Here is a 14,451-nt window from a genome sequence, read left to right as displayed (position 1 = left end):
GACAAAGAAAACAATTAGCACTTCTAAGATGCAAAGAGGATGAGCAAGAAACTCATCAAACTGCTTGCAGGCAACACACAACTGGTTTTTGAGTGGTTTAATGGGAACTTTGATGTTAATTGATGTTCATTGGGAATTTTCATTTTAAACTTCAGCAGACTTGTTCCGAAGATCTGCTAATAATGGTGACACTACTGAAGTGTCTTTTCTGAGAATTCGAAGTATTTCACATACATCATTTTAGTAATGTTTACCATCAGTACAAATGGAGGTCTGAGGCCCAAAGAGGCCTACCAACCATGCAGAGCTGAGATCTGACCCAGGCACGTCCACCCAATAATACATGCTCTTAATACAAGCTATCTAAAAATATATTTAGTAAGTACCTGTTTTCCCGCAACAGAGAAGGCATTTTAAGAGGTACTGTATAACAGCAAATAGTTTGGAGCCGTGGATGCTCATCTGTGAATTGGGTCATGTTTCAAACCTGAGGCCCCAGTCTTTAAGATCTGGGTCTTGCCCAAAGCCACATCTGCGGCTTTTAAAAAGGATATTTGTCTAAATTAGTCACTTGCATTTTGTGTATATGTGCGTGTGCAATAGATCAACAGAACTGCTAGGAAATAAGCGTACATGCTGCAAATATAAATATAAATACCTTCTTGGCTACTCCTGGAAAATATACATTCCCCCTGTGTGTGAAGAATTTTTCAGGGGAAAGATGTACTTCCGTAGCTCTCCAGTCTGTTCTTTGTGTCGCTTGTCTTGCTTTCCGACTCACATTCCTGGCTGCCACTGTAAATAGCCCTTCCTTTAGTCAAAAGCCCTCTTTGCTTGTTATGTTCAACACACAGGCAATCTGTGTACAGTGTACACATGTACAGACCTGCATGCACAGACGTTATGTTCAATGAGGCAGGATGCCTCTGAGTACCAGTTGCAGGGGAGTAATGGCAGGAGAGAGGGCACGCCCTCAACTCCTGTCTGTGGCTTCCAGCGGCATCTGATGGGCCACTGTGCGAAACAGGATGCTGGACTAGATGGGCCTTGGGCCTGATCCAGCAGGGCTGTTCTTATGTTCTTATGTTCTAATGTTCAATGCTCAAACCCTGCATTTGAGATGGTTTCTTTTCAAGGTTCACTTTTTAAAACGATTCCGTTTGAAAATGAATGCAGATACAGTCATTCACACAAAAACCTGCACATGTGTACAGGTGCCTGTGTGCATGTGCAACATAATGTCTGAAGAGGGCTTAAGACTGTCTGAAATATGTGATGCGGGAATTCTTTTCTGTCACATATCTTGATATGGCTTGACTCTTTACACATTGGCTGCTATTCTGAGAATTTATATTGCAAGGTTTGAATGATTAATGTAAACATGGCCTACTTTCAAGTGTTTCAAATTATCAGGAAATCTTGGACAGGATTTGTACCCCATGCCAGTTTTTGCTTTGTTGTAGAAGTGTTTTTGTCATGTTGAGACTCCCGTGAGGGCTAATGTCTTTAAATATAGGTTAAGCATTTCCTCATATTTGCATCTAATAAGAATGGCAGGACCTTGTTTGGTGAACTTAGGAAAGCAATTTCATCTGCAGCCCAATCTCTGCCTTTACAAAACATGTGCGATGAAATTGGAGGTCGATGCATTTCGACTCTTTTTCTGCCCTTCAGAAAGCTTTGCCTCGCCACTTCTTTGGAACGGTGATACAGTCAATCATAGAACCATTAAGGCAGAAAGAAAAACATTTGGTATTGAACGCTCTGAGCATTATGTTACTTCTTACGCTCAATGTCAGAAGTTGAAAACCAAAATGTAGGCTGAGATGGATGGTTTATCAGGCCACGTTTTATCATTACAGCTCTTTCCGGCATTCTTAGCAGACTGAAGTTCTCAAAAGGAATCTGTAGGGTTTGTGGCCCAAATAAAGGCACATGTAAAAATGCTGGAGCAGACTTCCTAACAAAAGAACTCTTCTTTAAAGTTTCATGTCCAGATGGATGGTGTAGAAAGTGACAAAAATATATGGCCAATAAGCAAACTCCCAATGAAGCCAGGCTACCACATCTGGGGCTTTTTCGTTAGAAAAAAGGCAACTAAGACATGATAGAAGTCTATAAAATCATGCATGGTGTGGAGAGAGGAATTTTTCTCCCTCTCTCACAACACCAGAACCAGGGTCAGCCCATAAAATTGATGGCCAAGAAATTTGGGAAGTACATTTTCAATCAGTGCATAATTAATCTGGAATTCTCTGCCACAGCATGTGGTGATGGCCACTAGCTTGGATGACTTTAAAAGGGGCTTAGACAAATCCATGGAAGACCAGTGTTCCTTCTAAAAGGGATTCCCAGATGTTGTTAACTACAACTCCCAAAATCCCCAAGCAAAGGCTATTGCAGCTGGGGATGCTGGGAGTTGTAGTCAACAACATCTGGGAATCCCTGTTAAAGGGAACACTGTAGAGGACAGGTCTAGCCATGGCTATTAGTATGCATGGCTATAGGCTACTATAGCTCCAGCCTCAGAGGTAGGATGCCCCTGAGTACCATTTGTAGGGGATTGGGCATGCTCTCATCTCTTACCTATGGGCTTCCCAGAGCCCACAGGATGCTGGACTATGTACATTTGGAGGATCTCCATGTTTTTGTTTCACCAATAAATTTGGTTTATTAGTTGAAGACAGTTCATCATGGAGATAATTTATCTATGTGGTTCCTAAGAACCAACACCGACTTGATGGCAGTTAATCAATCAATCAATCAATCAATCAGGCCCAGGAATTGGCATGCACCTTTGTTTTATTTTACCCACAACATTTACATTCTGCCCTTCCTTTGAGAAGGTCAAGGCAGCGTACAGAAAGGCTATCGATGCAAGGGTAAAGATTTGAACCCAGGTCTCCCCAGTTAAGTGCACTATACCATTCTAGCTCTCCTGTCTTTTTTCTACCATGCTGCATTGGCCTAAAGCCATGAGCAGGCTGGTCACTCATCCACAAAGCTTCTCCTACCCACAAGTCAATGCCTGGCATTTGCAACAGGCAGCCCGCTATTAAGCCAATGCCCACACTCAATGGGCCAAAGCCACAGTTTGGCGAAATTAGAGTTCTCAAGATGCAGTCCATCCCAGTTGACACCACCTCACCAGGGAGGCGAGGCAAGACAGAGCCAGGGAGTCCAAAATGTTGGTGTTAGTTCCTGTTCAGGTTCATCCATATTTTTAAAACTCTCCATTTCAGTTCTGGTTAAGGCACTAACTGTACAAAAATGCTTCCACAACCAGTTCAGACACTGTAAACCAGCTAAGGGTCCAATGACCGGTGATGTTCAATGCATCACTGACCCTGATCTGCTCTATTTTTCCTCTGTAAGTAGCAGCCAGAATTGAGCCCCCCACGGATGAGGTGATGGGCAGAGGGACCTTAACCATAACCCCACTGTGGTCCCAATCAAGACCACCTTGCCCCACAAATGTCCCTTGCCAAGGAAGAATGCTTCCACAGTTGTCAGTGGACCAGGCAACATTTTCCTAGTGGGATTCGTGGTGGGGATGGAATCTGGATTGGAAGCCTAGGGGTAGGGTTAAAGGCTCCCCACCCCCTGGCATGGTCCCAATCTGCAGAGTAGCCCCATTGAAGATACTGGACTCATTCACATAATTGTTTGAATCTAGATTTAATGTGGGTTACTGAAATGAATGTGATGGTGTGAACCTATGCCAAGGTGGGAATCTCCCATTCATCTTGGGCCATGAACCACCTTGGTATGGGTTCACACAACCACAGCTGGTAAACCACAATAAACATAGATTTGAATAATCGTGTGAACGAGGCCACTGTTTACTAAGGAAAACTAAAGCACACCACAGCCAGGGACATGAGAAAAGCCCTGCTGGATCATGCCCAATACCCATCTAGTCCAGCATCCTACTTCACACAGTGGCCCACCAGATGCTTCTGAGAAGCCCACAGGCAAGAGGTGAGGGCATGCTCTCTATCCTGCTGTTGCTCCCCTGCAACTGGGATTTAGAGGGATCTTGCCTCTGAGGATGGAAGTGGCCTATAGCCCTCTGACTAGTTGCCTGCCCTCTATCGGGTCTAGAGGACATGTTAAACATGTTAAACACCACAAGTAGAATGGTCCCTTGATACATTTCATACAAAACAAACTCAGATTTTTGCTTGCCATGTAATTCTATAACATGAAAACAATGATAACTGCTTAGCTTCAGAATAAAAATATTTAAACTGAATTTTTAAGGAGTTTCCCAAACAAAATACAATAGGATAGAAAAAACAAAACAGAAAAATAAATAAAATCTGCCCTTGAGAGGCATCGGGATCTGATTTGCTTCAGAACTTCCCACGTCTAATCTTATTTATTTAATGAGAAATGCAGATTGCCTTTTAGGAAAGGCAAAAAGACAAAACCATATTGGCCTTGGATTGTGAAAATGTTGTCTGTGGTCCTGCAGAACGAAAGCTGAAACCATGAATGAAACTGTTCTGAAGTGAACCGACTTGTGTTAATCTTTCATTTTTACCCTAATTAGCAATGCACAAACTGAAGAAAGACTGGCATCTTAATCATATAATTGCCCTTATTGTTGGTGTAATACATTTATTTAAAGGGTGTGTGTGTGTGTGTGTGTGTGTGTGTGTGTGTGTGTGTTTGGTGAATTTTTACAGGGTAGCAATTCAAATTCAAGAAGCCCGTGTCTTCATTTTGAATCAGAGCTTTAGGAAGACATCTTTATAGGCAAGACCCCCAAGAAAGAGCTCAACAGATGAGTAGGTTCACAATAGGGATGTGCAAACCAGCTCATCCTTGAGCTGATTCGACATTGAAATGGCCCAGCTCAAGGGCTTGACATGGCCTCAAGCTGTACTGGCCCAGTTTGGCTTGAAGTCAAAACTCACTGCCTCTGGGAGGCATTGCCATGGATGTGGAGAGGGTCTCCAGCAATTCCCCCTCTCCCCACCGGTCTCCCACCAGTCTAAAGACAGCCTGGTTTGGGCAGTTTTTGGCATGTTCTGGGCCTCTCCGTAGTAAGTGGTGGCCATTTTGGAGGCCAACTGGCATGCACAATGGAACCAGCATGACCAGGGTCACACAGGTGTCCATTGCGCATGTGCGGTGGCCTCCAAAATGGCTGCCACCACTACACAGAGGCACAGAACAGGCCGAAAACCACCCGAACTGAGCTGTTTCAAGACTGGGAGAGGCTGGCAGGGGAAGGGGGAACTGCTAGAGAGAGACACACACACACTGCAGCCACGGCAGTCCCCTCCTCCCTCGGAGGCAGTGAATCCTTTTTTTAAAAAATTGTAAGTTAGAAACTCCAAACCAGCTCGAATTCAAGTTGAGCCGGGGGTTCAGGAGTGTGCAAAACTAAATGTGCCCAGTTGTTTACAAGTCTGATCCAGACTCAAACCGAACCAGGCAAACCGGTTTTGTGCACTCTCCTAGTTCACAGGGGAGTAGGTGGTCTTTAAGGTATCCCGGGCCCAGACCATTTGAAGCTTTGAAGGTGAAAACTGGCCCTTTAGATTAGACCCAGAACTCAACCAACTGGAATAATTTGAGCAGGGAGGTTATGTTTGGTGTAGTATCCCCACTGCAACCATCACAGACTTCCGGCAAGAGATCTGTAATAAAAAACCAATGTGTCTTTTATTTAGCTATAAGAAAAATGACAATAAAGCAAGTTTTCAATCCTACTCCAAAAACCATACCCTGCTAGGGGGCAACTCAACAACGCAGATCCATCCTCTTCGCCAGCCCAGAAATGTACCACATTTGTCGCTGGCATTTCTGTTCAGCAGCCTCCAGTCCAAAAGCAGCAGGAACTAGGAAGGAGAGAAAGAGGCTTCTCAGCCACAGCTGGGTTTCCTCCGCCAGCGCCTCAGGCTGCTGACCCTGAAAGAACGCTGACTGCCGCCAAGTCAGCAGCAGGCTAGCTCTGCTGCTATTGAACGCTGTTAGCATCCCAAATGCAGGCCAGGGAGAGAGACATCTCAGATCACCTTGGCATCTGTGCAGCTGCCCTCGTGCCTTCACACTCCAATTGCGGTCGGAGGCCAGCAGCTTTCTGGATCTCGCCCATGTCCCAAATAGCTTCTGTTCTTCATGCAGTATATGTGAGACCTTGCAGAGGTCGTGTGGCCCTTTGGGATGTGCCACAGGTTAAGTCCATGTTCAGTGCTGTGTGCAGACATGTGGGGAAATCACAGCTAGGCCCCTGTGAGATCCCACATCAACTGGCTTGGCTCCCACTCGCCAGGAATCCAGCTGGAACAGCAGAGACCTCCTGGCTACCTCAATCACCACGGTGGTTTCACTGCTCCTTGGCATAGCTGTCCTGTCTGCCATTGGATCAGAGGAAGTTCTACCTCAAAGCCAGCCACAGACATGCCCAGCGAAATGTACATGTTGAGAGCAGCTTTGGACATGAATGGGCCAAGGAAAGAGGAGCAGTACAAGAAAGTCATAAGAAAATAAGAACAGCCCTGCTGGATCTGACCCAAGGCCTATCTAGTCCAGCATCCTGTTTCACACAGTGGCCCACCAGATGCCTCTGGTGGGCCAGTGTCATGCTTCCTGTGTTTGCATGTGCCATGAATATCCACAATGGAGACCACAGGGGAGGAGGAAAGTATACCACACCCATTCCTCCACTGTGAGGTCTGGTGAACGGGATGCAGGCAGGTAATTCAGCAGGGAGTATGAATCGTACTCGAGCAACAAGTGGCTTAGACTGAAGAACCAGGCCAAGGTCACCGGCTTTATCGGCTCAGATGGGACGCTATTGGCTCCTTGCATCACCCAATCCCTGCAGTACCCTCCTCTTGTTTACTGCTGAATAGTACTGCAGTGCTGCAGCACAGCACAGAGGGGGCTGCCACAATAGGGTGGGCAGTAAGGTGGCCGCCCCTCTGCAGCCAGCATCCCGTTCGGAAGCTCCGTTGCCTTATACACATCAGAGAGTCATCCGAGGCCACACTTCAGACATGAAGAACTGGTCGCTAAATGCTGAGTCGTCCTTCAAACCATTTTTGAACCTGTGGTGCCCCCCCCCCCACCGCCCCCCACCGATAGATTCACTGGATGCGTTGGCATGCTGTTTGATCTAGTTCTTGCTAATTTAGCTGTGTGTCATATTTTGGCAGCTGCAAGCAACGTTTTCTTTTGGGGATATCTCCTTCCTGTTTTCTAAATATAACGAAAGACAAGATATAATTTTCTTTCACTTTTGTTTGTCAGAGAGACAGGGAGAGGAGAATAGGGACAGTTTTAAAAAACCTGTACCCAGAGAACCTAGCCTGTGGGGAGGGAATTGAGTTTGTAGCCCGCCCTCCACACAAAAGCATGAATTTGTCCATGTTCAAGGAAGAGTGCATCACTCCACTCCACTCCATTCCTTTACTGTTCCATAGATTTCCTCTGCTCTGCAGAGAATTCTAGGTTAATAAGGAGAATTTCAAAAATGAATTCTGGAATTGCTGCATATCAGGTTGCATCAGGACATTTGCATTCTTCCCTTACTGATTAAAAGCGGGGGTGGGGGGACGACACCATCTTAGGAACCTAGGAAACTGCCATATACTGAGTCAGACCATTGGTCTTTCTAGCTCAGTATTGTCTTCACAGACTGGTAGCGGCTTCTCCAAGGTTGCAGGCAGGAGTCTCTCTCAGCCCTATCTGGGAGAAGTCAGAGAGGGAACTTGAAACCTTCTGCTTGGCCGCAAGTGGCTGCCTCCCTTCACTTCAGGAAAGGGTCACCCCTAGTGTTGATGGAGTGACATATAACTCAAAGGAACTGAAAGCTGCATCCAACTCTGTACAGCAGAGAGGAGAGCTGGTCTTGTGGTTTCAAGCATGACTTGTCCCCTTAGCTAAGCAGGGTCCACCCTCGTTGCATGTGAAAGGGTGACTAGAAGTGTAAGCACTGTAAGATATTCCCCTCAAGGAATGGAGCTGCTCTGGGGAGAGCAGAAGGTTTCAAGTTCCCTCTCTGACTTCTCCAAGATAGGGCTGAGATAGATTCTTGCCTGAAACCTTGGAGAAGTCTCTGCCAGTCTGTGAAGACAATACTGAGCTAGAAAGACCAATGGTCTGACTCAGTATATGGCAGCTTCCTATGTGTTCCTATGTTCCATACAAATGTTGGAGTCTTTAAAAATAATAGTAATGAGAGTTCCTAATGCATTGATTCCACTTTGGAAACAAGCCCAGGACATTTGGGACTCAGCCTTCCTGGGGGAAAATCCAGATGAAGCAGATTTTGAAGCATTCCTGTCAGTCTCTATCAGCCTCAGGTATACCTGATGTGCTTTTCCCATATCAGCCCTCCTTTTTTCAACAAAATGCGAAACCTGGCTGTACAAATACAAAAACGACAAATATTTATATATGACAAATATTCATACCTCCAGCACACTAATTCCAGTGACTGTTGCTGGTGTCTATCTTATGTTTCTTTTTAGATTGTGAGCCATTTGGGGACAGGGAGCCATATTATTTATTTATAATTTCTCTGTGTAAACCGCTTTGGAAACCTTTGTTGAAAAGCGGTATATAAATTGTTGTTGTTATATACCACTTTTGAACAAAAGTTTCCAAAGATAGTACATAGATATTAAAAAAAATTTAAATGGCTCCCTGTCCCTAAAGGGCTCACAATCTAAAAAAGAAGTGAAAGATAGACACTAGCAACAGCCACTGGAGGGATGCTGTACTAGGGGTGGATAGGGCCAGTTGCTCTCCCCCTGCTCAGTGAAGAGAATCACCACTTTTAAAAGGTGCCTCCTCTTGTGTGAGACCTCAGTGTACATGTGACAAAAAAAAGGAGAGTTGTGCTACTATGCCCCTCATTACAACATCCATATTGCCTCTAGCATGTTGATGCATGTATACAGCCCAAGATGCATGCACATCATCACAAGCCATTCTACACATTTGTTTGAAAATTACCCTTCCTGTATGGATGAGGTCTCCTGTAGGAAAAGCATTATGTGTGGACCTCTTCTCAGAGGCGTTCTGTAGTCTCTGGATTATTAGTCTCTTCCCACTCTTTTAGAAAAGGATGCCTCGCTCTCTACAGAAACACTGCCAAAAAGATTCATGTCATCACCCTAGGAAGTTTAAGTTTCTCATTCCCATTTTGTGACATGAAGTCAACCTTTGCCTCCAAAGAATTTCTCCGGTCAGGAGGGCACACATACATTGATCATAAGAAATGAGGTACAGCATTGGAACCGACAAGTTCCCAATGGGTCAGAGCAGCGGCTACAGAAATAGACCAGAAGAGAAAACTCCCTGGCAGGATTGAACAAAATTCCTAGCAACCTTATAAGCAGTGGAGTTGACTCTGGAGGCAAAACATGCCTCCAGACATACAGAGCATGCGGAGCTCTGTAACAAACCACAGGAGATGAGACAATCAGATACCTAACGTTATGATCTGGTTCAGACCCGTGGTACCTATTGCAGAGATACCAATACCAATGCAGCATGGGCCGATCTCTCTCCTAAACGGGGCCGTGCAGCCCCATTTGGAGCCGAAATCGGCCCGTGCTGCATTGGCAGCATGGCTAGAGTGACCCTCCCTGCCTTAAAGGCAGGGAGAGTTGCTCCTGGTCTCGCTTCCAATGCAGCCGGGCCGATCAATCTCCTTCCCAAATGGGGCCACGCGGCCCCATTTAGGAGAGAGATTGGCCCATGCTGCATTGGCAGCGTGGCCGGAATGGCTCTCTCTGCCTTTAAGGCAGGGAGAGTCACTCCGGCCATGCTGCCCAACGCAGTGCGGGCTGATTTTGGCTCCAAATGGGGCCGCATGGCCCTGTTTGGGAAGGAGACCACATCCCCCGCGTCTGGCATCAGACGCGGGGCGTGGCTAGCTGGTCCCTTGCGTCTGACGTCAGACTCGGGTGGGGCCAGGGGGCCAGGCGGCCACACATGGGCTGCCACCAGCCTCCTTACACTCCTGAGAGAGTGTATCATTCTCTCTTGAGAGAGAATGATATATGCATGCAGGTCTTTACCTGTACAGTGCACAGATTGTAGATTTGGTGAATGTAACATGTGAACAAAGCTAATATCATGCTGGAATGAACTTCTCTTGAAGTTAATTCCTCTTTTTTTTAAGAGCTTATGAAATTAGGGATTCACTCGGCTCTCTTGGATTCACAGAAGGGCCAAGGCAAAAAATAAGCAAGTTGCCATGACTTTTGACACAGACAGCTTTTGAGAACTTGTTACCAGAAAAAGCCTTATGGGAACATAGGAAGCTGCCTTATACTGAATCAGACCATTGATCCATCTAGCTCAGTTTTGTCTGCTCTGGTTGTGGCTCTCCCAGGTTCCAGGCAGGAGTCTCTCCCAGCCCTACCTGGAGATGCAGTCAGGGATTGAACTTGAGTCCTTCAGCATGCAAAGCTCAGCCACTGAGCTTGTGTTGAGATTTCCTCAGAATCTGAAGTTGGCCTAATCAGCAACTTGGCTGCCTGTCTCCTTAAATTCCTAGGTCTTCCTTCCCTTTTCTGAACTGGCAAAACCTCATCATTTTTCAGTTTTGTAGCCTCTCCAATTTTTCTGTCAGAGAAGGAAACATCATGAGCAATTTCTTGCTGAGAAAAGGGAGATGAGAGGGAACCTGTCTTTGCTTTCTTTCAGCACTTGCCCTGTCCATGTGATATTATCATTCTCTGGGACAGAAAACTGCAGGGGCTAAGGGTTACCACTGGTGTCATCATTTGCTCTGCCAAGTTGTTTGTCTTAACAGCTACAAAATGAGGACTGGATGAGTAAAATGGCCCTTTAGGGAGACATGAATTGTCTAGCAGTTTAGGAGATCTTCCAAAATGGTGTGAAGTTGATGACACAGGACAGCAAGAAGGAAAGGAAACACATTTGGATTTCCTCTCACCTGGCAAAGAGGGACCTGCCAGTCGGCTTCACACCAAACAACCTCTTGCCTGCTAAATCAGTAAGGCTTAACTTTCACTATTGTCCTTACTATTGACAATAACATATTAACACTATTGTCAATGGGATACAAGCAGTTCTATTTATTTGATTGATATACCGACCACCTAATGGTACAGCGGGGAAGTAACTTGCCTAGAGAGCAGGAAGCTGTTGGTTCGAATCCCTGCTGGTGTGTTTCCCAGGATATGGGAAACTCCTGTACTGGGCAGCAGCAATATAGGAATGTGTTGATAGGCATCATCTCATACTGCACAGGAGAAGGCAATGGGAAACCCCTCCTGTATTCTACCAAGAAAACCACATGGCTCTGTGGTTGCCAGGAGTCAACACCGACCTGACGGCACAACCTTTCATTTCCTTTTTGATTTATATACTGCCCTTCCAAAAATGGCTCAGGGTGGTTTGGGAACTGGGAGCACTCCTGGTTTTCAGTTGTCTGCTAGCAAAAACCTAGATAGGAAGAGGGGGAACTGGTCGTGTGTGAGAGAGGAGCTGGACTAGAAGACCGTGGTCCCTTCTGATGCTAACATTCCATGATTCTAAGGTATGCCTGTGGCGGGTGCTCAGGGCAGCCCTTAGGAAAGGGCATAAGAGGGTGGCAATGGGATCTTGGCTGGCTGGCTGGCTGGCTTAGTTAGTTAGTTTTTACATTTATATCCCACTCTTCCTCTAAGGAGCTCAGAGCAGTGTATATGGTTATGTTTATCCTCACAACAATCCTGTGAGGTAGGTTGGGCTGAGAGATAAGTGTCTGGTTCAGAGTCATCCAGCAAGTTTCATGGCTGAACAGGGTCCTAGTCTAACGCTCTAGCCACTGTACCTTGCGCCACCCATTGGTGGTGCAATCCCAGGGCAGTTTGCAATAGTGTGGAAAATATCAAAATAAAACAGTTGCTGTTGAACGGAATGCATCAAAATCAACATTAAAACAGCAGAGCGGGTTTTCAAAGGACATCAAAAGTCATAGTAGCAGAATTTAAATTATTCTTTTTAACCAATATTTTAAAAGTGTTGGGTAAGTGCAAAAATAAAAAGAGTAAATTACACTGTGTCCAAAAGGACACAATTAGGTGATTTAAAGTACAGAAGATCTGGTATGGAGTAGGAATGTGCATGGAACAGATGTAGCTAAAATCACGGATCATTCACGGATCCTTCCATCATAACATCGGTTGAACTGGTTGTTCAGAGAGAATTATCCCATTCTGAGTCGGAATGTTCCAAGTGCCGTTTTGGAATTCAAGAATAGTGCTCTTCTGGCCTCTGGACATGTGCAGCAACACAAATGGCCATGCTGCATGCATAGAGGCCCTAAGAGCACCATGTCGGGTTCCAAAATGGCACTTGGAATGTTCTGAGTCAAAATGGAGACCTTCCTTTGAAAGGCATTCTGTTCTGAGCTCGTTTTGAGGTGGAACATTCCAAGCGCAGAACGTTCTGCACATCTCTAGTAGAGAGTGCGGAACCCTTCCTGCACTTGCTGCTTGTTCCTCTGCAGTCCATTCCTTGAGGTAACTTTCCTCCAGCCAGGCATAGGTCAGGGAAGGGCTGCAAGGAGGCAAGCCACAGATGGAGATTGTTCAGCATTCCCTCTTACACCTGCATGTCTCTTTCACATTTTAAATTGATATCTTTACATGTGACAGTAGTAAGCCTATAACTTTAAATGGGGATCTTCCCAATCAAGTATAGTTGGGCCTTCAACTGGTTTCATAGTCCTTCACTCCCTAAAGATCCCTGGGAACTGCAATTCAGTGGGAGGTTCTCACTTGCTGAATTTTCAATGCTCACCAAACTACAATTCCCAGGATCCTTTGGGGGACCCTATGAAAGCTTCACTAGTCTAAAACCGTCATAAGTCTGCATTCAGGATAAGCCCTTAGAGACAGGCCATCTATTTCTACATTACATTATTTGATAGATTTAATGCTATGGACATTAGTGGTCCAAATTATTCAAAGGGATTTACAGAGTTGTACATCTCCGGATGCACAAAAAGTAATTTATTTCTGTACTGTGGATGTTTCAACTTCAATAATAGCTTTCTCTTGGATCACCAATTTGCAGCTATTTATTATAACTGAACTCTTAATTACATGAGGGGCATCAGGCTGCAAGATGCTCATATTAAAAAGACCTCTGCTATAAATAGCCAACACCCTCGGGGGGGGAGTGGGGGCTGGCTGGAATTTTGCATAGGAAGTTGCCATCTACTGAGTCAGACCCTTGGTCCATCTAGCTCAGCATTCTCTGCACTGACTGGCAGCAGCTCTCCAAGGTTTCAGGCAGGAGTCTCTCCCAACCCTACCTGGAGATGCTGCCAGGGATTGAACCTGGGATCTTCTGCATGCAAACCAGATGCTCTGTCACCAGGCTATGGCCACACCCCCATTTCTGGGGTAGGGGTGGGGTTGGAGGAGTTAATTATCTATTTTACTTGCTTACTTACTTAATTCTTTATGCACTGGTTTTCCCCAGAGGGTTTTTGTTGTGGTTGTTTTAAGTCTGGGGTGATTGCATGTTGTTGGCTGACATCTAGATAAAGTTGCTCACCAATAGTCCTGTTGAAATTAATGGGACAAATTAACCATGTCTAACCTGCCCCATTAATTTCATTGGGCTACTTATGAGTAACTTAGTCTGGAGGTCAGCTATTAATTTGACATGGTATTTTAACAAAGTTTGTTGTTTTTGTTGACTGTGCGCACCATGTTGGGTGCCGTTGTTGGTGTGGAAATATACAAATGGAATGAATGAATAAAATGAAATGAAATCAAGGGCTTACATGCGGCTTCTTGGGGGTCTCCCATCCAAGCACCTAACAAGGTCAAACTTACTTTGCTTGCTGGCTTTAGAAATGTGACTCAGTGTACCCACATTTTGCCAGTACTTAGCCTGGAGTCAGCCAGGAGAGGTTTCCAGGACTGAAACCGATTATTATTTTAAGACTGCAGGTAAATAGGTGGCCTTTGGGGGTAGCACTGTGCCTTGTAGAACTGTAGCAGGCAGAAATTCATCAGGGGCATCTATAGGAAATGATTGAGGAAGCTGCACCTGTTGAATGGTCTTCCTGGATGCATCTCTCCCCAGCCCAATGCGCAGTTGAAGGACCAAGACAAAGTGTTGGTGCATGGAGCCATTTCTAAAGCCTGCATGATATACGAGACTGTTAAAAGTCTTTGCAGCTTCTATGATGAAGACGTTAAGCTCATTCACTCGCCCCCTCCCTGCCCACTCACTCACCCCTCCCCACCACTTGCTCACTCACTCACCCCTCCCCACCCACTCGCTCACCCCTTTCCCACCGCTCACTCACTCGCTCACCCCTTTCCCACCGCTCACGCACTCACTCACCCCTCCCCACCCACTCTCTCACTCACTCGCCGCCACCCCTCCACTCACTCACTCACTCACCCCCTACCCGCTCATCTGCATATGGTATCCCCACTGCCCAATCAC

The 14,451-nt window shown here is 45.8% G+C and overlaps 1 protein-coding gene across 16 annotated transcripts in view; it reads left to right on the top strand.

Moving 5' to 3' along the window:
- Positions 1-14,451, top strand: part of LOC128335599 (connector enhancer of kinase suppressor of ras 2-like) — a 443,349-nt gene that overhangs the window by 369,295 nt on the left and 59,603 nt on the right. The gene's annotated exons all lie outside the window — the stretch shown is intronic.

Source organism: Hemicordylus capensis, chromosome 11, assembly GCF_027244095.1.
Source record: "Hemicordylus capensis ecotype Gifberg chromosome 11, rHemCap1.1.pri, whole genome shotgun sequence".
Classification (NCBI taxonomy): Eukaryota; Metazoa; Chordata; class Lepidosauria; order Squamata; family Cordylidae; genus Hemicordylus; species Hemicordylus capensis.
The sequence above is the reverse complement of the archived record's forward strand: the minus strand, read 5'-3'. Positions and strand labels throughout refer to the sequence as shown.